Source organism: Zea mays, chromosome 10 (assembly GCF_902167145.1).
Source record: "Zea mays cultivar B73 chromosome 10, Zm-B73-REFERENCE-NAM-5.0, whole genome shotgun sequence".
In the NCBI taxonomy this organism is placed as follows: Eukaryota; Viridiplantae; Streptophyta; class Magnoliopsida; order Poales; family Poaceae; genus Zea; species Zea mays.
Genome location: NC_050105.1, coordinates 44,721,732 through 44,746,445, shown reverse-complemented (window position 1 = coordinate 44,746,445; position 24,714 = coordinate 44,721,732).

Here is a 24,714-nt window from a genome sequence, read left to right as displayed (position 1 = left end):
TATGATTCCTGTTCCTAGAATTTTATTTTAATGTGTAGATTATTACTATGTATTTATTCATATGTTTGCTGTAATGTTAATTTCTCTATATGCACTGTGCTTGTTTGTATTGTGGCGAGTAGAAGAGCCCGTTGCTGAGGATCCTGGTGAGCAGCAGGTTGAAGTAGCTGAGCAGGAGCTCATTGAAGGCAAGTTATGCCCTTGACCACTTTTTACCCAATAATGTTCTTTAATATCACTCATCCATGCATAGGTTAATTTTGATGGGACCCAATAGGTCACCCTAGATTGTTTATCTCATTACCTTGTTTACCCCTGAATCACTTGGGTAGTTTGCTATTGCTTTATATGGTTTTGGGATAATCATTTATTACCTCTATGTTCCAATTCTTTTTGTTATTCTATTTATGTTCATGTCAAGTTCATTAATGTTAATTGGAACATAGAGCTTAACTTGAGAACCACGTGCCACCACAAGGGTTTAATGGGACGCCCTTGGCTGACTAATTAGGAAAGCTAGTGGAAGACTACCTTACTCGAAAGGGGCAAGGGCAGTAGGGGAGTGGTCAGTGTAGGGAGGTCCCTGGTTGATTTTGCTGCGATGGCGGTCAGCCAGGAACCCTGCATTGGAACTTCCTATAAACTGTAGCGGGTTTTCGGAAGCTAGTGGAACTTTGTAAAGGCCTCGTAGTGTTGCCCTGCCGCGCTTCCTAGGTAGAGGTGTATGGGATTCGCGACCCCTTGGCAGATGGGTAACATGACTTGTGGGTAAAGGGTACAACCTCTGCAGAGTGTAAAACTGGTATACTAGCCGAGCTCACGGTCATGAGCAGCTCAGGACTCTCTGATGATTAAATTATGGAACTTAAATTCAATTTTGTCATTTGCATATGCATGGGTTTATTGTTAATTTGTTCTATTACTTTACTTAAGGTTTGGTATTTACTTACACTTAGTAACTGCTAATAAAAGTTTGACCAACATTAAAAGCAATGCTCAGCTTTAACCATTCTCTTTGATAAGCCTTACACTCCATGAGCTCCCACCTTTGGTGAGTTCATGTCACATTATTCCCCACAACTTGTTGAGCGATGATCATGTGTGAGCTCACCCTTGCTGTCTCACACCCCCCCATAGGAGAAGAGCAGGTGGTTTAGGAGGAGCCACAAGGCGAGGAGTATGATCTGATCTAGGTGGTGTTGCTCAGTTGACATTGGCGCCGACGATCCTTAGTTCGTTTTATGTTTATTCTTTTATTTTGTAATAAGTCTTCCGCTATATAATAAATACTCTGATGTTTTATGACATTTATCTCTATACACTCTGTTATTATATATGTTGTCTTCTTGGCGCATGTATGAGATGCACCTGGCTTTGTTCCTTAAAGCCGGGTGTGACAGAAGTGGTATCAGAGGAAATGTTGACTGTAGGACGAAACCTAGATAGAAATGGACAAAACCCTTACCTGCTTATCTTATTCTGATTCATTCTATACTTACCTTACTCTGATTCTCTCTATACTTATCTTGATCCTGTCTCACCTTCTACTGTTCTCCTCTGATTATTCTTATCTTTTCTACTTCAAGACAAGATGGATTTCACACTTTGGAATCCTATAACTATGAACTTTTTCAGAGATAGGGAACCTAAGACGAAATTAAAACTATTTTCTCTATTAAAAATGTTGGTTGATTGTTCTGATGATTAATGCCTGATTTGCTTCTTTGATTGATTGAAACATTAGTTGGGCATCTTAGCATGTACCACCATAAGGTAATGTATTAGCTTTAGTAGGTAACACACTAATCTACTTAGCTAATAAATCCCCCGCAGTAACATTTCTCGTAATTACATGCCTTGTCTATAATCCTTCCTTTCTTACCCTATGTTTCTAATCTAGATGGCTACCCCTATACTGTTAGAAGAGAGCAGTATAGACGTGATCCTTGGTATATCGTGGTTAAGAAAGGCAAAGACAGTTTATACACTGTGCTAAGGGAACCGTAGAACTCACCAGTTCCAAAGGAGGAAGATTCGAAGTTGAGATTGCAGTAACTACCACCATCAGACTAGTGGCATTCTTAGTAGATGAGAAGTTTGTGGGTGACAACATCCGTGCAGTTAAGGATTTTCTGGATGTCTTTCCAGAGGAGTTATTAGGGATGCCACCAGATATGGAAGTTGAGTTGGTCATTGATCTCTTACCTAGGACTGCTCCTATTTCTAAACGGCCATATAGGATGTCTGTAGAAGAACTAAAGGAACTTAAGAAGCAATTAACGGAATTACAAGAGGCTGAGTACATCGTCCGAATTCTTCACCTTGGAGAGCACCGGTTTTTGTTTGTAAAGAAGAAAGATGGATTGTAAGGGATGTGCGTGGATTATAGGTCCCTTAATGGTGTCACTATGAAGAACAAGTATCCGTTACCCCGCATTGAGGATTTATTTGATCGGATGAGAGATGCAAGGGTATTCTCGAAGATTGATCTCCGATCGGGATACCATCAGATGAAGATTAGACCATCAGATATTTCCTAAGACGGCTTTCTCAACCCGATATGGATTATACGAGTTTACTGTTATGTCATTTGGATTAACCAATGCACCAGCTTATTTCATGAACTTGATGAATAAGGTGTTTATGGAGTATTTGGACAGATTCGTCGTGGTGTTCATCGACGATATTCTGATCTATTCTAGGAATGAAAGTGATCATGAACAACATCTAAGGTTGGTGCTACAAAAGTTGCGAAATAATCAACTCTATGCTAAGTTTAGCAAGTGCGAGTTTTGGATTGGTGAGGTGCCATTTCTTGGTCATATCATTTCTAATGGAGGAATATCAGTGGATCCTGCTAAAGTTAAGGAGATAATGGAGTGGAGAGTACCCACTACAGTTACTGAGATTCGGAGTTTCCTAGGACTAGCAGGATATTATCGGAGATTTATTGAAGGATTTTCTAAGATTGCTAAGCCTATGGCTTCACTTTTGGAGAAAGGAAGAGAATTTAAGTGGGACGAGAAGTGCCAAGACAACTTTGATCAATTGAAGAAAAGATTGATGTCACCACCAGTATTGGTTATGCCGGACTTACAGAAAGAATTTGATATCTATTGTGATGCATGTGGCCAAGGTTTAGGATGTGTGCTCATGCAAGAAGGACATGTGATTGCCTATGCTTCTCGTCAACTACGCAAACATGAACTGAGCTACCCCACTCATGACTTGGAATTGGCAGCCGTTGTGCATGCACTTAAGATTTGGAGACATTACATTATGGGAACCAAGTGCCAAGTATATACGGATCATAAGAGTTTGAAGTATATATTCACTCAGAAGGATCTCAACCTTAGGCAACGCCGTTGGTTGGAGCTTATTAAGGATTATGATTTGGAGATTCACTATCACCCGGGCAAGGCAAATTTGGTTGCAGATGCCTTGAGTCGAAAGGAGCATGTTCATCCAGCTATTGTTGCCCAGCTACCCGACGAGATTGTTGAGGATTTCAGGAGACTTAACCTGGGGATAGTTGCTCACACTGAAGGAGTTACTATTGATGTGGAACCTACCTTGGAGCAAGAAATCCACAAAGGACAAATTGGTGATGCTAAAATACAAGAGATTAAGGATCTGATTACTGAGGGTCGAGGTCCGGAATTCACGGAAGATGAGCAAGGCACTGTATGGTTCAAAGACAGGATGTGTGTTCCTGATATTGAAAGCCTTCGAGAGACTATATTGAAGGAGGTCCATGACTCGGATTATTCTATTCATCCTGGCAGTACCAAGATGTATCAGGATTTGAAGCGGAAATATTGGTGGTATGGATTAAAAAGAGATGTGGCTGCACATGTGGCATGTGCGATGTATGTCAAAGAGTTAAGACTGAACACCAGAGGCCAGCTGGACTATTGCACCCACTGAAGATACCCGAGTGGAAGTGGGAAGAGATTGGTATGGATTTTATCACTGGATTGCCTCGCACCCAGAAAGGATATGATGCTATATGGGTGATTGTGGATAGATTGACTAAAGTGGCTCACTTCATTCCTGTCAAGACCACTTATAAAGGTTCTCAGCTAGCAGAGTTATATATGGCTCGGATTGTGTGTTTACATGGAGTACCAAAGAAGATCGTGTCAGATCGAGGTTCACAGTTTACCTCAAGATTTTGGAGAAGCTTTCATGAGAATATGAGTACAAAGTTGAATTTTAGTACGGCTTATCACCCTCAGACTGATGGACAGACTGAAAGGACCAATCAAGTTTTGGAGGATATGTTGAGAGCTTGTGCACTTCAGCATGGAGGAAGTTGGGATAAAAGTCTACCTTATGCTGAGTTCCCATATAATAATAGTTATCAGGCCAGTCTAAAGATGTCACCTTTTGAGGCTTTATATGGCAGGAAGTGCAGGACTCCTTTATATTGGGACCAGACTGGAGAAAGACAGTTCTATGGGTCTGAACTGATTCAAGAAGCAGAAGAACAAGTCCATATAATTCGAGAAAATTTGAGGGTAGCTCAAACCAGACAAAAGAGCTACGCAGATAATAGAAGAAGACCACTGGAATTTGAAGAAGGAGATTATGTGTACCTCAAGGTGTCACCACTTCGTGGAATGAGGAGATCTAAAGTTAAGGGCAAATTGTCCCCTCGCTATATTGGACCATTCTTGATCTTTAGGCGAGTTGGGGAGATGGCATACCAACTCGAGTTACCTGCTAGTCTGTCGGATGTGCATAATGTGTTCCATGTGTCTCAACTGAAGAAGTGTCTCCGTGTCCCTGAGGAACAGTTACCAATGGAAGAGCTCAGTGTTCAGGGTGATTTGACTTACATGGAGTATCCTATCAAGATTCTTGATACATTGACTCGAGTTACAAGAAATAAGGTGATAAAGATGTGTAAAGTACAATGGAGTCACCACGGAGAAGATGAAGCAACTTGGGAAAGAGAAGAAGAGCTTCGCATCGATTTTCCCCATCTTTTCCCTAGACCTTCTTAAATCTCGAGGACGAGATTTTTGTAAGGGGGGTAGGATTTGTAACACCTAATTTGAAAGAGATCATATAAAAGGAGAAAAGTGTTTTCCTTTATTTATATGTGTGTATTGCATCTATTTGTCATCACATGTGAACACCACCTTTAAAAAAAACAATTAATAAAAATATATATCACTAAACCATGGCATCATGCAGGACTTTGTTTTGTGTGCATTTTGGGACAACATAAAATAATTTGAAGAAGAAATATATTAAATTTCCAAAATAGACTTTGGAAAATAAAAGGAGAAATTCTAGGATTTAGAAAATAGGAGAAAACAAATACTATGTGAGTAAAAATAAGTGTGAAAAGATATATAAATAATACATATATATATAATAATCATAAAAATAATATTTCCATACTAGGATTTAAATGTGTACATTTACTCAAAGGTGCAACTCATAAGAATATTCAAATTCAAATTGGGAATTCAAAACAGAAGAAAAGAGAAAGGAAAATAAAATATAAAAAAGAAAAGGAAAAAAAATGGGAAAACGGCTATTGGGCCGACTTCCTCTACCTGCGTCTCATCCCTTCTTTTCTTTTCTCTCCGAGGCAGCCCAAATCATTTCTGTCTGCACCGTGACACGACGCAGTGGCCCCGCGTTGTCAGCTTACTCCTTCCCTTCCTGCTCACGCCGCCTTGTGGGCCCAGTTTTACTGGGGGTCGTCTCCGTGTGTTTGGCTCAAAACTGAACGCAAAGAATGGCGGACTGATGCGCAGAGCTGTTGGAGTCTTCCGAGATCCTCGCAGTAAAGCTAGCAACGACCAATTCCACGGAGCCCTAGTCCATATAATGGCTTGCCTGGTCGCCACGGCGCCGTTGTGAATCGCGCGAGGGCTGGGGCGAGGGAGTCAGTCACCACCCCGTCGGAGCCGAGCTCAGCGGGAAAAGAATAGGAACGGAGAGAGAAGAAAGGAAGAGAGCGCAAAGGTCCGGAGCGGGCAATTGAGCGGCGGTGTGCGTGGGTAGGGCTACCGGGCGAAGCTTGGCGGCTTTCTGTACCGCGCAGGGGAGATTCCGGTTGGGCTTCACAGCGTGCCGCCATCGATCCACTCCTCGGCGAACTCTCGGCGTGCGTCTACGTGGGCAACAGAGGTGATAGCGCATCCATGAAGTTTGTATTTTTCCTTCTCAATGTGTTGCGTTGGTTATCATTAAGTTTGGGCCGTCGGCCGAGGAATGGCTATGGGCGGCTATGGCGCCGTCGTGGTGGAGTCTGTCGTGCGCTCAGCGTAGGGAAGAAGATGAATTCGTGGCCACAGATCTCGCGATGGATGGTGTGGATTAGAGGAAATGGTGAAGGAAGTCGGACCGTAGGATGGTAATCGAATGGCACAGATCTAATTTCGCATACCCCTTGCACGATCTAATCCTGACCACAGATCGTGATCCAACGGCTCACATCCAACCATACCTCTTCGGCCGTGCATTTTGCTAAAGAGACCCTCTGTTTTTATATAATCAACCCGCCGTCCTGGGCGGCTATTCATTGAGTCTGGGCCATTTTGTGCCAGAGTCCCTGCCCTTTTACAAATTTGAGGCCCAGTCCAGAGATCTTTTAAATTAAATAAATGAAATAGAAAATAGATTTTTAATAGGAAAATAATTGCTAGAACTTCAATAATTCATAGAAAATGCATATGAACTCCAAATTACTCCATTCCAGTTCCTAAAATTTTGTAATTTTGTTATCTATCACCTAGAGCCTCTGTTATGTCATGAAAACAGTAAAAAAATTAATCCCACACTTAATCCTATTTTAAACCCATAAAACCTTTGAAAATCCATAACTTAAATTCTATAACTCCAAAAATTATGATTCCTGTTCCTAGAATTTTATTTTAATGTGTAGATTATTACTATGTATTTATTCATATGTTTGCTGTAATGTTAATTTCTCTATATGCACTGTGCTTGTTTGTATTGTGGCGAGTAGAAGAGCCCGTTGCTGAGGATCCTGGTGAGCAGCAGGTTGAAGTAGCTGAGCAGGAGCTCATTGAAGGCAAGTTGTGCCCTTGACCACTTTTTACCCAATAATGTTCTTTAATATCACTCATCCATGCATAGGTTAATTTTGATGGGACCCAATAGGTCACCCTAGATTGTTTATCTCATTACCTTGTTTACCCCTGAATCACTTGGGTAGTTTGCTATTGCTTTATATGGTTTTGGGATAATCATTTATTACCTCTATGTTCCAATTCTTTTTGTTATTCTATTTATGTTCATGTCAAGTTCATTAATGTTAATTGGAACATAGAGCTTAACTTGAGAACCACGTGCCACCACAAGGGTTTAATGGGACGCCCTTGGCTGACTAATTAGGAAAGCTAGTGGAAGACTACCTTACTCGAAAGGGGCAAGGGCAGTAGGGGAGTGGTCAGTGTAGGGAGGTCCCTGGTTGATTTTGCTGCGATGGCGGTCAGCCAGGAACCCTGCATTGGAACTTCCTATAAACTGTAGCGGGTTTTCGGAAGCTAGTGGAACTTTGTAAAGGCCTCGTAGTGTTGCCCTGCCGCGCTTCCTAGGTAGAGGTGTATGGGATTCGCGACCCCTTGGCAGATGGGTAACATGACTTGTGGGTAAAGGGTACAACCTCTGCAGAGTGTAAAACTGGTATACTAGCCGAGCTCACGGTCATGAGCAGCTCAGGACTCTCTGATGATTAAATTATGGAACTTAAATTCAATTTTGTCATTTGCATATGCATGGGTTTATTGTTAATTTGTTCTATTACTTTACTTAAGGTTTGGTATTTACTTACACTTAGTAACTGCTAATAAAAGTTTGACCAACATTAAAAGCAATGCTCAGCTTTAACCATTCTCTTTGATAAGCCTTACACTCCATGAGCTCCCACCTTTGGTGAGTTCATGTCACATTATTCCCCACAACTTGTTGAGCGATGATCATGTGTGAGCTCACCCTTGCTGTCTCACACCCCCCCACAGGAGAAGAGCAGGTGGTTTAGGAGGAGCCACAAGGCGAGGAGTATGATCTGATCTAGGTGGTGTTGCTCAGTTGACATTGGCGCCGACGATCCTTAGTTCGTTTTATGTTTATTCTTTTATTTTGTAATAAGTCTTCCGCTATATAATAAATACTCTGATGTTTTATGACATTTATCTCTATACACTCTGTTATTATATATGTTGTCTTCTTGGCGCATGTATGAGATGCACCTGGCTTTGTTCCTTAAAGCCGGGTGTGACAGAAATTGGAGGGGGTTCTGAAGCAGACGAGCAAATCAAGTTGCCCAAGGGGTAGGACGCGCTTACCGGGGACGATCCCGTGAAAGGGTGCTGCACCAGCCCGGATCGTGGACAGGTCGACCCCCAAGAGCCCTAGGGTCTCGGCGTAGATGATGTTGAGGCTGCTGCCTCCATCCATGAGGACCTTGGTGAGCCTAGCGTTGCCGATGACAGGGTCAACGACGAGCGGGTACCTTCCTAGGCTTGGTACGCAGTCGGGGTGGTCGCCTTGGTCGAAGGTGATGGGCATGTCGGACCAGTCTAGGTAGACCGGCGCTGCTACCTTCACCGAGCAGACCTCCCGGCGCTCCTGCTTGCGGTGTCGAGCCGAAGCATTCGCCGCTTGCCTGCCGTAGATAATGAAGCAGTTGTGGACCTCCAGGAACTCCTCTTCCTTGTCACCCCCTTCTTGTTGTTGCCTTGGTCCTTACCACCTTCTATCGGGGCCCAGCCTTGTTGAAGTAACGCCGGAGCATGTCACATTCTTCAAGGGTGTGCTTGACGGGGCCCCTGTGATAGGGGCACGACTCCTTGAGCATCTTGTCGAACATGTTGGCCCCTCCAGGAGGCTTCCGAGGATTCCTGTGCTCAACAGCAGTGACAAGATCCGCGTCAACGACGTCGCGTTTTGCTTGCGCCTTCTTCCTAGCCTTCTTCTTCGTGCCACGCTGGACGGACGCCTCGGGGTCATCTTCCTTCTGTCTTCCCTGAGGCTGCTTGTCCTTCTGGAAGATGGCTTCGACCGCCTCCTGACCAGAGGCAAACTTGGTGGCTATGTCCATCAATTCGCTCGCCTTGGTGGGAGTCTTGCGTCCCAGTTTGCTCACCAGGTCTCGGCAAGTGGTGCTAGCGAGGAATGCCCCGATGACGTCCGAGTCGGTGATGTTGGGCAACTCGATGCGCTGCATTGAAAACCACCGGATGTACTCTCACAGGGATTCCCCTGGCTGCTGGCGGCAGCTTCGAAGATCCCATGAGTCCCCAGGGCACACGTACGTACCTTGGAAATTTCCAGCGAAGGCCTTGACTAGGTCGTCCCAGCCAAAGATCTGCGCGGGAGGCAGATGCTCCAGCCAGGCCCGGGCAGCGTCGGAGAGGAAAAGGCGGAGGTTGCGGATGATGAGGTTGTCGTCATTCGTCCCTCCCAACTGGCATGCCAGCCGGTAATCCGCAAGCCACAACTCCGGCCTTGTCTCCCTTGAGTACTTGGTGATGGTAGTCGAGGCTCGGAACCGGGCCGGGAACGGCGCCCGTCGTATGGCCCGGCTGAAGACTCGCGGACCTGGCGGTTCGGGCGAGGAGTTCTGATCCTGCTCACTGTCATAGCGTCCTCCGCGCCTGGGGTGGTAGCCTCGGCGCACCCTTTCCTCGAGGCAGGCTCGACGGTTGCGGCGGTGTTGCTCGTCGCCGAGGCGATCCCGGGCGGCAGGCGTCCTGTCCCCCGTGCGCTCGGTGTGGACCGAGGCCTCCCGCATGCGTCGGGAGGACGTTGTGCGATGCTCTGAGGGGCACCCTCGCCTTCGGGAGGCAAAGCTCTCGGCTCGTCGAACTGCGGCATCTTCCAGGAGATCCTCGAGTTCGCCTTGGATACATCGCCCCTCGATGGTGGATGGCTCCGGCATTGTTCGAAGTAGCATCGCCGCTGCAGCTAGGTTCTGGCTGGCCCCGTTAAAGGCCGGGGGCGGCCCTGCCCTGGCATCGTCAATGATACGGCGCTGGACGTCCTGGGCCCGATGACGCGCTCCTCTGGCGAGTGCTCGACCTGCCCACTCCTACTCGATGTTTTGTCGGAGCTGCACAAGTCGCCCTGTTTCTTTATCGAGCTTGGCCTGCATCTCGCGGAGTTGCTCGAGCTGTGTGTCCTGACCCCCCGCAGGGACTCGGACCACAGCTAGCTCCCGCGGGATCTCAATGCGAGACGCAGGCACCAGGGCGTCGTCATCTTCTGGCATGCTGAGGTGGTTGTCTTCATCGTGATCCCCCTGATCGATTTGGAAACACTCGCGACTTGGGCCATAACCCTCGTTGTCGAGGCTATGGTCATCGTCGGAGCAGCCGGAGAGGCAGTAGTCACATGCGGACATGAAGTCTCGCATGGCACTGGGATCACTAAGTCCGGAGAAATCCCAACTGATGTTGGGGTCGTCCTCTTCCTTGGAACCCGCGGGTCCGGAGGTTGAGACGGCCGTCAGTCGGTCCCAAGTTGACCACATATGGTACCCTGGAAGGTCAAGATATGCCCTTGCGAAAGCTCTTACCGAAGCGGGGTCGCTTGGTGGATCGAAGCTGAATCTAAAGGTAACAGGGTGGAAAACGGATGGTACCTCTTGGTTGATGGACGATGGTGAAGTCGCATCGGGGACGGAATGCACCGTTATCTCAGGTACGAGGCTAACGCCCAACATGTCCTTCGCGAGGGTGCTGGCGTCATTAGACCGCTTGGGGTTGGCACGTTGCTGGGAAGCGACACCCGTCGTTGTCTCAGGTGCGAGGACAACACCCGACATGTCCCTCGCAGGGGTGCCGATGTTGTCGACTCGCTCTGGTCCCACAGCCGACGAGGTGTCGCCTCCTGCCTAGCCACAGTTGCCTCGTCTCCTCCTCCTCCGGCGAGGAGGGTGGCGGGGCAAACCTGGGTGTTCTTCTTCCGCCACGGGGGGAAGTTGTCGTCGTGTTTGCCTCCGCCGGGCGAGCCGACGACCATCGTTGTTGTCGTGCTGCAAGAGGAGGAGTACCATGTCGTAGCTGCCGTCGGGGGACATGAACTCGAGAGTCCCAAAGCGGAGCACCGTCCCAGGCTTAAGAGGCTACCGAAGATTGTCCATCTAGAACTCAATGGGAAAGTATTTGTTAACACGCAGCAGGCACCTACCTGGCGCGCCAACTGTCGGCGTTTTGGACCCGCGAGGACCCTCAACCGACTAGTGAATTTGTCGCTACGTGTCCCTGCCCAGATGGGTTGATGCAAGGTGAAACACAAGAGGGAGGATGAGGCTTATATTATCTTGCACTGGGGTGCTCGTAGTAGGGGTTACAAGCGTCGCGAGAGAGAGAGAGAAATAGGGTCTGGCCCTGAGGTGAGCTGTCTGAGTTAGCCTCCTCTGTGTTTCTCCCACTCTCCCTTCCTCTGCCCCCCACCCGTTGGAAGGCCCTGGACATCCCCTTTTATAGGGACAAGGAGATGGTCCAGCTGTACAATGGGGGTGTAGCTATGTGCTAACGTGGCCGGCGGAGAAGTGCTTGAGCCCTGTAGAAGCGCAGCTGGCGGTGCGGCATGGATCCTGCTGACGTTTCCTTGCTTCCGTAGGGAGCTAAGAACCATCAACGTCATGCACGCACGCGGGGAACCATCATTACCTGATATTGGAGTAGTTTGATGTGACTCCGGTCTTGTTCCTTCGTAGCATGGGGTGGCTAGCTAGCGGTAGGATAATGATGTATCTCCTGTAGCGTAGTCGGTCTGAGGCCGAGGTCGAGCGAGGATGTGACTCCTCCCGAGGCCGATGCCAGAGGTTGGGCGAGGCGGAGACCTTCTCCTGAGGCCGAGGCCTAGGGTCGAGCGAGGCGGAGACCTTCTCCTGTGGCCGAGGCTGAGGCCGAGGCTTGAGGTCGGGCGAGGCAGAGCTCCCTGTTGTGCCCGAGGCTGAACTCGGGGGAGGTCGTGACTTACTGTAATTGGTTTTACCCTGGTGGTTGGCACAGTGGTCGGAACGGGGTGAATAGTGCTGTTATCCTGTCAGAATGATTAGTAAAGGGGCGAAGTGACTGCTGTCACTTCGACCTTGCCGACTGAGGCGCGCGTGTCAGGATATGGTGTCAGGCGATCCCTGCATTAAAAGTGTATGTGATACGGTCGGTTGGTGAGGCGATTTGGCCGAGGTCGCCGCACGACAAAGTTTGCCTGAGCTTGGCTTCGGGCGAGCCGAGGGTGAGCCCACTGCCTGAGGAGGCCCTCGAGCGAGGCGTGATTCCGTCTGGGACTACTGTTCCCGCCTGAGGCTAGGCTCAGACGAGGAGAGATCGCGTCCCTTGGTAGACGAGGCCTTGACTTGAACTATGCTTATCAGTCTTTACGGTTTGTTCTGAAGACGTTTTCCAGCCGTGTTTAGGAATGTTGGGGGTACCCCTAATTATGGTACCCAACAATACCTGAGTCAAGCTTTTGAACGTACTAAGCACATGTCGAGAAATATGGTAACCGGTAAACCTAGTACCTAAGTGAAGCCGGGCGCAGACTTTATCCCTTATGCGACCTGAGACTGGGTCTCCCATGCTAGCTATGTTGGGTACAAGTGCGGTCACTGCACGGCAGCAGCCAAGGTCAGTGGAGCATTGTATGCCAAGGCGGTGAGGCCTGGACGCGAACGGGGAATCGATGGGGACGGTTGCCATGTGTGGGGTCGGAGTACCCTGACATGTCGTGTGTTTAGGTTTACCTTGCAAGGATAAAAACTCGATTCGAATCGTCTGCTTCTCGCAGCTAATGAGACCGATTGACCCTTTGTATACATTGAGTAAGAAGTGAAATGAGGTTACATGAGACAATTTGTTGATTGAACTAAATGCTTGTTACCATGTATTCTTAGAAGGAGCAAACTTAGCTAAGATAATGATACTAGAATTTGAAAACCTAAGAATTGACTTTAGAAACAGCTAGTGCTTTTGGCAAACCAAACCCCTCAGCCAAACAGCTGCATGGTCTAGAGGTAGAGGAGTAGATTCCTCACACCGGGTAAGTCTAGCTGAGTATTAGTATACTCAGCCTTGCTTGTGGCATAATTTTTGTAGGTACGCTTCAGGATATGGTTGATGGTGTGACTTGGCCTACCACCCTGCCACCGGGTTGGACGGTCGAGTGGGATGCTGCTCCGGCAGGAGAGGAGCACGAGGAGTAGTGGGCTAGGCCTTGCCCATTTCCTCGCTATCGACGACATCGATTATCCGCTGCATCTTATTTTATGAACTTCTACCAGCTACTTGAAAAACTCCGATCTATGTAATAATTCAGTACTTTAATTTGAGGTTTTTTGTTTTATTGTATTTCTTCTGTGACTCACCTTCGAGTGAGTATGTGGTATTTGATCCTGGTTAAGTGGCTTTATCAGACTAGATCTGAGGAACTGGCGGGTTATTCCGATTTAAGTGTCTTACGGCCCCTGAGTCGTGACTTAGGCTCTTAAGCTGGAATAATTCAGTTGGTTCTGCCATAAATCCTAGGTTGAGCAGCACAGTCAACCTAACCGTCGTGCTCAACACGGAGCTGGACCACATCCTAGACGAGCTGAGTAGGTCTCATGCTGAGGTTGACAAGTTACAGGCTGTGCGCGCAGAGCACCGTCACCAGAAGGATGGCTCTCTCTCTCTAATACCCAAATTTGTAAATCATATGATAAGAGAATATTTCCTTTATTTTATGTGTGTGTTGAATCTACTTATCATCACATGTGAACACCATATTCAAAAACAAATAATTAATAAAATATATGCCACTAAATTATGCATCATGCTGGACTTTATTTTGTGTGCATTTTGTGATAATATAAAAAGAAATATATTAATATCCAAATTTGGGAATTTAACTCTAATTTGCAAATAAGAGGTTAGAGAAGAGAAGGAAAATGCTATACAAAAGTAAAGAATGGATATAAAAATAATGGGACCTTCCATATTATTGGATTCTATTTGTACATTAAAAATGGTTATAAGCTCACAATTAGAATTGAATTCAAATTTGAATTTTAGAAGTTGAAAGGGAAAGAAAACAGAAAATAAAAACATAAAAGAAAACGAAAAAGGGCAACTGGGCTCCTCCCATCAATTCGGCCCATTAACCTTCCTTGCGCAGCCCGACCCACCATACTGGTGCTGACACCGCGCGCCCCTCTCCGCTTCACCGCCAGGCGGGTCCTCTCGCTCATTCACCGCACCACGACTGGAGTCTTTGAAGCGTGGGCCGCTACCCCTTCCTTCGAAGCGCGTTGATGATTTGACTGACGGGTGGGCCCATCGTGTCAGCGCTTTCCTCTCCCCCACGCTCGCACGAACTCGCCATGAGCTCTGCTCGCTTCTCGGATGCCGTTGCAACCTCCGCGTGGAAACCGGATCCGGGGTCCACTAGTGCAGGGGATAAAGACCTGGCCGCACCTCAGAGACCGCCCTCTCGTGCCCTTTGCCGCTGCCGATACGCCACAATCACCGTCGTGCCTCCGTGTTCCGCACGGTGATAACCCGCCGCCGCTGCGGGCAACCACCCGGGGGTGGGTTGGGTCCCCATTGTAGTCATGCTAGACTCGGATTGATCGCTTGGAAGCCGTAGGAGGGAGTAACTGAGGTGAAGCTCGCTGGACCCATGGGGATCTCACGCCGGAGTTGGGATTTTCTGCTACGCCGTGCTTCACCGCGAACCAACCGCGCATGACCTTGCCTCGGTAAAGTACTGAACCCATGGAATTCGCCTTCATCCACTTACCACGTAGAGCGTCTTAGATTGAAGGATTACGGCCTAGGTGCCAAGTTGACCGTCCACCGCCATAGCCGCTACCGTGTTTGCGTGCGCCGCCGCCGTCCTGTCAGATTAAGTTTCGTCGCGGGTTAGTGGTAGATTGAGCACCATCCGTCTCTTGATGTGCGGCTACGATTAGGTTTTGGCGTAACCCTTCGCTAGAGCGAACCGAACCTGTCGGTGGGGAAAATCCAACGGCCGGGTGGCGGAATGCACCCGCCCTAATCCTAAGATGAGGAGGGGGCCTAAGCGGTTGCCTGTTTGGTGAATTCGGGATGAACACAAGAGGACACTAGGGATTATAGTGGTTCAGGCCACCGGAGCGTAATACCCTACCTCCACTGTGTGTAAGTTGTATTGAGTATGTGTCTGAGCGTGTGTGAATCTGTCCCTTGTAACGTTGTGAGCCTTCCATTTTATAGTTTAAGGGAGGCACATACAAGGATACTAAGCTCCGACATTCGGGCCCAGGAGCATAATGGAAGAAATACACTATGTGAATAACTAATGTTGATAGAGTAACGCATGAGTAATCAGCGGGAGTCATGATGACTGCAGTCCATGCAATATTGATCGGTCGTTACCCTTTTCCTGGTAACACGGGAGTAATGGTGAGTCATTGCCCTCGCTATGGTAACATGTGAGTAGCTGCATGGCCCGCGTATCGTGGATTGAGCACGCCGCCTGTCAGTGGAATGGACAGGTGCACGTCTTATCCGTAATGAATGCAAAGGCGCGCGTAGCCAGAGACATCATGTCAAGTTCTGCCCGTTGGCTTATGCCGCGTCCAGTATGCCACGTGGCAGCATCGGGTCTCCGCTTGAGCGGGGAGCAGGAGTGTCTGCTGATAGATCCGGATCCCACCAGACCAGGTCTGGACACGTGTCGGCTCCGGACCCCCGCCTGGGCCCTGATTAAGGCCTAGGTGTGTTCTGTCCTGGAACCTTGGGACCACACTATGGGCGGCCCGGACCCCATATGGAGGGGTCCAGATCCCATTCTAGGGGTCCGGTCCATACACGTGGGGGTCCTGGACCAATCTTGGCGGTCCGGACTGTATATCCAGGGGTCCGGCACTTTCCCATGGGGGTCCAGACTCACTGTTGACGCCTCGGAGTATATCACTCTCTCTGGACACGTGGTGGCCCGGGACCCGCCCATGTGGTTGGGTCAGGCGATGTAGCTGGCCCAGAGTATTCGCCCGAGGCTGGGGCGAGTTATGGCCTGGTCCCACATACAGCACTTTTACCACGCGACTAAAGATAGCCGCGCGGGTACTGTGTCTTTATACAGTAGTAAGGGGTACCCTAGTTTCAAGGTACCGACAGTGGCCCCCGGGCCTGCCTCAGGGGAGGATGCGAGCCTGAAGGTGGGGCCAAAGCTTGCACCTTGCCTCAACATGGCCTGATTGGTGATTGGCGCGCTGTTTTAGCACATCTACTGACGCGCCTGCTATCAATCCACCTTCAGTCACGTCAACTGCCATATCTGTCCCCGCGGCTGACTGACCCGTGGCCCTCACGCCTTGTGCTTTCGCTGGGCCACGCGCGAGGCGCCTCGTTGCTGCTGCATAAACTTGTGTCTTCCGCAGCGGCCCCGAGGAGGTGCGCTATCGCGCGCGCGGCTGTTCGCTCTTTCCGCACCCGAAATCCGGCACACAACCTGTATGACTTGTGGACATGGGCCCCCGTGTCATAGAGTGGGCTGGCTGGGTCCTAGGTGCGCGTCGGGCGGGATTTCCTGCAATGATTCAGGGGCACGCGGAAGGGTTTCCCTGAACAAGGACTCAGGTTTCCTTGAAAAAGGATTCACCCCACGTGCAGCAGTTACCTTTTCGCATTCTCTCCCAATCGCCTGCGCCCTTTTGCCTTCGTGCTCCACTATTCCACGCCCGCGCCGCCGCACACGCCATGGCTTTGCTTGGTCATCCTGACCGCTTTCAGTCTAAGGTGGCGCTCAACCTGGTGCACGGCCTGCTTGGGTGGAGCGCGCCGAGGCTCACCAGAAGAATCCGCACCGGCGTTGTCCCCCTTGGCGATCTCGCCGCCGGGGAGTTCGTGTTGTTCACCTCCTACATCTCCTGCTAGTTGGCGCTGCCGATCTCGCCCTTCTTTCTGCTGCTGCTGGAGGAGTTTGGGCTTCAGCTTCAGCACCTCACGCCCCACTCCGTCCTCTAGGCAGCCACCTTCGTCCACCTCTACAAGATGTTTGTAGGTGTGGCCCCCTGTACTTCCCTCTTCCGCTACTTCTTCGTGCTGGTCAAGTCCGGGAAGACTAGGAACCACATCGGTGCCTACTACTTCCAGACGAGGCCAGATCTAGCTGTCGTCTACATCCCCACCTTTGGCGGTGCGAGGTGGGAAAACTGGCGAAGCGACTAGATGATTGCCAGCGCCAAGGCCAACGACCGCCTTGTCCTACCGAGCGATGGGCCAGCGCTCGACCGCAAGCAGTGGAGGACCAAGCCGTCCCTCTCGCCAGAGTTCCTGCCCGTATTGGACAGGATCAAGGGCTTGGCTACGGGCGGCCTGACATCGATGCACGTGGTCGGCGGTCTCCTGAAGCGCCGGGTCGCGCCACTACAGAGGAGATCGTGCCTTTGTTGCTGGTTCACTGGCCCGAACGACATTGGCAGGATCCAGCGCGGGCCGAGCACCGATCTGTCCTAGGACGAGCTGGCAGTCCTGGTGGGAGGGGTAACTGGGGAAACTTTTGTCCCTGAGTCCCTGATACTCCCCCAGAACATCCCTGCGCTCTAGGACGACCCAGGCCTAAGGACGACGATCTTGGCCACTCTACCGACCCTCGACGACAGCGGCATGGCGGTTCGCCAGACCGGCAGCCGGGACCCCCACCGCAGGATCCGGATCTCCGATGCGTCGGCTGGAGGTCCCCAGCCTGCCAGCGTGGCTCGCAGCACCAATCCCACCGTGGCCCCCAGCCCCTTGGACAAGGGCAAAGGGGCTGCAAGCGGTGCCTCCGCCCCAGGTAGCTCTGGGGGGTCGGAGGAGGAGAGGCGACGCAGGCTGCGTCACGATGATGGGTCGCTCGTTTCGGAGAAGTGCCAGAGGACCGTAGGCCCACGGTGCGCAGAGGCGTGTCGGTCCTCCAGTCCCACCGCCACCACCACCATCTATGGGTGATCACCCCTATGGACACCAGCAGCAGCCACAACAGCAGCAGCAGCAGCAGCGATCTCCTCGCTTCCAGGGTTATTGGAAGGTCCAGGGCCCCAAGTAAGTGTAGTCCCTTTTTCGTTGAGCCTAAACATCATACCGACAAGTCTTAACCCATCGTCTGTTTGCCAGGGCTTCTTCCCCCTCTACTCCCAAGGTTATGCCTCCTCCGCCAGATACCAGGCCCATCGACGGGTCTGGCTCTCAGCAGCAAGAATCTTCTGAGGGTGGTGCCGGCGGTCCGCCCCCGACTGCTGCCAGGACAGCGCCAGCGGTTTCCCATGCCCTAGCCGGGGATCCGACGGCAGCGGCACCAGCGTCGGGTGGCGTCGCAGCGGTGGAGGAGGTCCCAGCTATGGGATCCGCGCCCACTCCCGACACTAGGGGTGACGTAGAAGGCACGTCCAGCTCCAACCCCCCGCCTGCTCTGGTGGAGATGGAGGTGGTGTTTGGGCGGCGACTCCGGTCGGGTGCCGAGCAAGAAGCGGTGCCAGTCCCCTCCCTCGCATGCTGTCCCGTGGCCACCAGGTCCTTAGTGACACTAGGGCAGCAATCTTGCCGGAGTGGGCGGTGCTTGAGGCTGAGCACCAGCGCCTCAACGACTGGCGCACCCAACTGGAGGAGCACACCAGGATGGCGTCCTGACAATTCATCTCCGAGCGGTCCCAACTCGAGCGAGACCGCAAGGAGTACAAGAGGGACCTCCAGAGGTTGTGCGCCAGGGAGCTGGAGGCGTCCCGAAGGGAGAAGAAGGTGACCAGGAGGGAGGAGGCGGTGACCCAGTGGGAGGCCCTCACAATAGAGTACCAGGCCAAGCTGAGCGCCCTAGACCAGACTCTGGAAGCCCAGTGGGCCCAGCAGGTCAAGGCTGTGGAGAGGCTGCAAAATTGGCAGCAAGAGCTCGAGGGCAAGGCCAGTGACGCCGCCCTTGCCGAGGAGAACCTTAAGGTGAAGGAGCAGTCCTTGGACATGCGGGAGACAGATCTCGTCTTCAGGGAAGAAATGCTCACCCGGTAGGGCGAGTTGCTGGCCGAGCATGAGCTCGAGGCAGAGGAGAAAGAAAGGAAGCTGGAGGAGCAGATCCGCTAGTTCAACGCGGCGCAGGCGGTGCCGGGTCCCCAGGCGGTGGAGGCCACCAAGAAGGCCCTTGAAGATCTCCAGGCAGAGCACCACGCTGGGGTCCAGCTCATTGTCGCGTGGGCCGGCGAGGCAAGCACGACACTGGTGCCGCTAGGGATGAGCCCCATCCCAGTGTCGGAGCTGCCAACGTCGATCTCTGATGCGCTCCCGATGCTGGACTATGTCGTCGATCGCCTCCGGCACCTGGATCAGATTCTCGGGGCCCACCTAGAGGCAGAGGGCGGCAAGCTCTGCCGGGTGCTGGTTGAATACGTCCTGACGTGCTTCCGGAGTCACGATCCTGCCATATCCTTGGCGCCGGTGATCGCTGGTCCGGTAGCCGCCACAGAAGACGCCGCCCGGGAGAGTGTACAAGACGTCGTGGAGCTGGCGGCTGAGCGCTTCTAGCGTGATCCAGCTGACGACCTGTAGAGACAAAGCAAGGGTTCCGCTGGGAAGCGGCTGTAATAACTTTTGATTTTGTAAGATATTCTAAGAACTGCTAATGAGGTAGCATTGGAACTTAAACTTATCTGTATGTCATTTGTCCTTGCTGTGTGTAGCGTCATCAACTTCCCCTTGGTACTTGGCCCCCCGGGAGGTAGGCTCGATTTGTTGAGGCTGGGTACTAGTATACCAAAGATAAAATTGGTGGTCCGGCCCCTAGGAGGTAGTCTCTACAGTTTGAGACTACCTACTACTGGACTAGGACCTGGACCTGCACACAGCTTCGGGTTTGAAGTGTTAGGAGCACACCCATAGGACACATCGTCTGGTATCGGCCAACCTTTGATTCATGCAACAGGACCTGCAGGTTTTAGCTTGGGAAGCCAAGTCGTATGCCTGGACCCACAGGATCACAGTTCCAAATACTAGGGTGCCCGTTGCAGAGTGGTGGAGCGTGCTGGCTTAGGGTACAGAACCATGCTAAGCGGCTACACAACTCCAGACCCCTCCAGGAGGCGAGCGCCCAATCTCTAGAACTGGTCCGCAGGTTGCTGGACCTCCTGTAGCAGTAGAGGGGTCCTGAACTGCAAGTCTGGCTACTCAATTCGGATGTCATCATACCAGCAAGGGTGGGAAACTGTATGGATGGGTTAGATAAAAAATAATGCTTGTAAATTGAAGTAGAATAAAACCATCACAAAAGCACATCTGGGGGGTAAATCTTTTCCTTATAACTTGATATACATGGGTGTAGACCAACATGCCGGGCTTACGAGGGCAGACCTCACCGGATTGACGTACACATATGTGCAACCTAGTTACAAAGGAAGAAAACTCAACCCCCGGTTTTGCTTCTATGGGTAGAACTTACAGAGATGCTCTATATTCCAGGGATTGGGAAGAGGTACTCCTTCTGTTGTGGCAAGGCGGACACACCCGGGTCGGCATATTTCCGTCACCTTGAAGGGTCCTTCCCAACTGGGGGAGAGTTTGTGGAGCCCTTCTCGGTTCAGTACTCGCCTTAGGACCAGGTCCTCGACCTTGAGCTCCCTACTATGCACAAACCGTTGGTGGTAGCGCCTAAGCGCTTGGTTGTACCGTGCATTTCGGATCGTCGCTTGCCATCTGCGTTCATCGATGAAGTCCACGAACTCACGCCGTAGCTGTTCCGACATAGACTCATCGAAAGACTGGACTCGTGGGGAGCCCATAATGATTTCTGGGGGATGGCAGGCTTTGGCCCCGTAGACCAGGAAGAACGGGGTCTCCCCGGTAGCTCGGCTGGGTGTGGTCCGGTTCCCCCATAGTACGGACAGAAGCTCATTGACCCAATTTGCACCATGCTTTTTTAAGCAGTCATAGGTGCATGTCTTGAGTCCCCTAAGGATTTCTGCATTTTCCCTCTTAGCTTGGTCGTTGCTCTTGGGATGAGCCACAGACGCAAAGCAGAACTGGGTGCCGATGCCCTCGCAATACTCTTGGAAGAGCCAACTTTTGAACTGGGTCCCGTTGTCCGTAATGATATGGCTTGGGACCCCAAATCTGCAAATAATCGACTTGAGAAAAGTAACAACAACACCTTGGGTGATACTGACCACAGGGGTAGCCTCTGGCCACTTTATGAATTTGTCGATAGCGACGAAGAGGAAACGATACCCGCCGACAGCCCTGGGGAATGGCCCTAGGGTATCCACCCCCCATACGGCGAATGGCCAGGAGGGTGGAATCATTTGCAGAGCCTGAGCCGGTGTGTGTATCTGCTTTGCATGAAACTGACATGCTTCACAGGACTTTACCAACTCAGGTGCATCCTGGAGAGCAATTGGCCAGTAAAAGCAGTGCCGGAATGCCTTACCAACCAGTGTGCGGGATGATGAATGACTTCCACACTCTCCTCCATGGATCTCTGCGAGTAGCTCACGGCCCTCCTCCTGGGTGATGCACCGCATGAGAATGCCGTTGGCGCCACGACGGTATAGATCCCCTTCTACCACCGTGTATCGTTTATCCAACCGCACTATGCGCTCTGCGGACACATGATCTTTAGGAAGGATATTCTCATTCAGGTAGTCCCAGATCTCAAAGATCCATGCATCGGGACCACTCTGAGCTACTGGCTGTGGTGCTAAGAGGTTGGCAGGACCCTCTGTAGCACACACAATCCTAGGTGGGTTGTGTAGATGGAACACCACCGGGACCGCTAGCTTCGAGGTGCTAGTCTCACCCCCTTCGCCCGGTTCGGCAGGCTGTAGGTAGGTCTCAGCAGCCGTCTTTCGAAGACGCCCTCAGGCACGGGTGCCCAAGTTGATGCCCTCGTTTAGAGTTCATCTGCTGCTGAGTTGTTAGTCCGAGGAACATGTTGTAGTTCCAGGGCAATGAAGTCCTTTTCCAGCTTCCTTACGTGGAGGAGGTAAGCTATGAGCCTGGGCTCGTTGCAGCTACATTCTTCGCGGACCTGCTTGATAATCAACTGGGAGTCCCCCTTCACAAGAAGCTGGCAGATCCCTAGGGATAGGGCCACAGACAAGCCGAAGATCAGTGCTTCATAATCTGCCATGTTGTTGGTAGCCTTGAACTCAAGGTGCACCATGTACTTCACTTGATCTCCGGTTGGGTCGATGAGGACCACTCCAGCCCTGCCACCCTGTTGACGGGCGGATCCATTGAAGAAGAGCGTCCAGTGGGGCTCGGTGAAGACCGGAGCCCTGGGCTCCGCAGGTGTGGGGTCCGTATCGGAAATCGAACCCCCAGGAACGCTTGCTGGAGGGGTCCATTCCACGATGAAGTCAGCCAGGACCTAGCTCTTGACAGTGTGGCGAGGCTGGAACTCCAGTTGGAACTCAGCAAGCTCCGCGGCCCACTTGGCGATGTTGCCTGTGGCGTTAGAGTTGTGGAGGATGGTCCTTAACGGGAAAGAGGTCACCACCACAACCCTGTGTGCCTGAAAATAGTGGTGCAACTTCCTGGACGCAACAAGTATAGCATAGATAAGCTTGTGCGTCTCAAGGTACCTGGCCTTTGCCTCATGGAGGACTTCGCTGACGTAGTAGACTGGCTTCTGGATGGTTCGGACCCCTGCGGTTGGTCCCAAGTGCTCAAACTCCTGGCCGTCCGTCAGCATCGTGGTGGTTGGACCACCACCTTCTCCTAGGGGAATTTTCTGACTCCCCTGGGGATTTTGTGCCGTCCTTTCGGCGACCATCACCATGCTCACCACCTCTGTAGTCGTTGCAATGTATAAGTACAATGGCTCCCCTGGCTCTGGAGCTACCAGTATTGGTAGGGACACAAGGTGATGTTTCAATTCTTGAAAGGCTCATTCTGCCTCTTCGGTCCAAGAGAATGGCCCGGACTTCCGCAATTGCTTGAAGAAGGGTTGTGCCCTCTCAGCAAGTCTTGAGATGAAGCGGCTACGGGCGGCCAGTGACCCCATAAGCTTCTGGTCGTCTTTGATTCGGGCCGGAGGCCTCATTGTCTCTATTGCTTTGATCCTCTCTGGGTTTGCTTCAATGCCCCGGTGCGAAACCAAGAACCCCAGCAACTTCCCTGCGGAGACACCAAAGATGCACTTGTCCGGGTTTAGCTTCGTGTGTGTTGCCCGCAGCTTGTCAAAGACTAGGGTTAAATATTCCACTACGGTCGACCCTCTCTTAGTCTTGACCATGATGTCATCGACGTATACCTCTACCCTGTCCATAATCAGGTCACCAAAAGTCTTACTCATCGCCCGTACAAATGTTGGCAAGGCGTTTTTCAGACCGTAAGGCATTACAACATAACAGTAATGCCCATCCACAGTTACAAAAGCGGTATGCTTCCTATCTTGCCTAGACATCTAGATCTGATGGAAACCAGAATAAGCATCCAGGAAGGACTAGAGGTCGCACCCGGAGGTAGATTCCACGATTTGATCTATTCGTGGGAGTGAATATGGGTCCTTGGATAGGCCTTATTGAGACTAGTGTAGTCAATGCACATCCGAAGCTTGTCGTTAGCCTTGGGACGATGACTGGATTGGCCAGCCATACTGGGTGATGGACGTCTTCGATGAAGCCAGCGTCCAGCAGCTTCCAGACCTCCTTACGGATGAAATCCTGCCGCTCAATGGACTGTCTTTGAGGCTTCTGACTCACCAGTTTAGCATCAGGGTGGATCTTCATCTGGTGCTCGATCACCTCCCTGGGGATGTCAGGCATCTGCGATGGATCCCATGAGAATATGTCGGCATTTGCCTAGAGGAAGGCGATGAGCGTGATTTCCTATTTCTCCTCCAGATCACCCGTGATGCGAGTGGTCTGGGAGGAATCCCCGCTGAGCTGGAAGGTCTTGACGGGGACGCCGTCTGCTCCAGATGGTTGCACCTTAGGCACCTTGGCAGGCGTCTTGGTGCAGGACATCGAGGGGTCCTTCCCCCTGTCATCCGGGCGAGCGGCTTCTGCCACCAGGGCGTGCAACTTCTCGACAGCTACAAGCGTAGCGGGGCGGTCGCCCCGCATGGTGAGAACCCCAGTAGGGGATAGAATCTTGAGGACCAAGTACCCATAATGGGCAATGGCAATGAACCGGTACAGGGTCGGCCTGCCAATGATGGCATTGAAAGGGAGGTTAACCTCCGCAACGTCGAACTGGACGTTCTCAGTGCGGAAGTTTTCCTCCGTCCCGAATGTAACCGGGAGTGCGATGCTCCCAAGGGGATACACCGGTTGAGGGCCCACTCCAAAGAACGAGCGAGAGGGTCCCAATCGAGATCCTGGGATCTGCAGCTGCTTGAACGCAGCATGGCTGATGACGTTGAGCCCAGCCCCACCATCAATTAGGACATGATGCAGCTTCATGTTGGCGATGACAGGGGCGGTGATGAGTGGTAGTATACCAGCCCCTACCATGTTTTCGGGGCAGTCGGATGCCCCGAAGGAGATAATGGTGCTCCACCATCGCTGATGTGGGGCTGCCTTTAGGACCATGGGGTCGCCGAAAGGACCTCTCAGCGCAGAGACTTCACGTTCCTACGGGAGGTGAGCTCCCAGCTTCCGCCGTACATCACATACAGCTTCTTGCGGCGATCGTTGTCATCACCAGAGTCGGAGTCTCCAGTGAGGATTTCCTTGAGGACTTGCTCGGGGGCTTGATACCCGAGGTCCCGTTCTCCCGCGGCTACGTCACC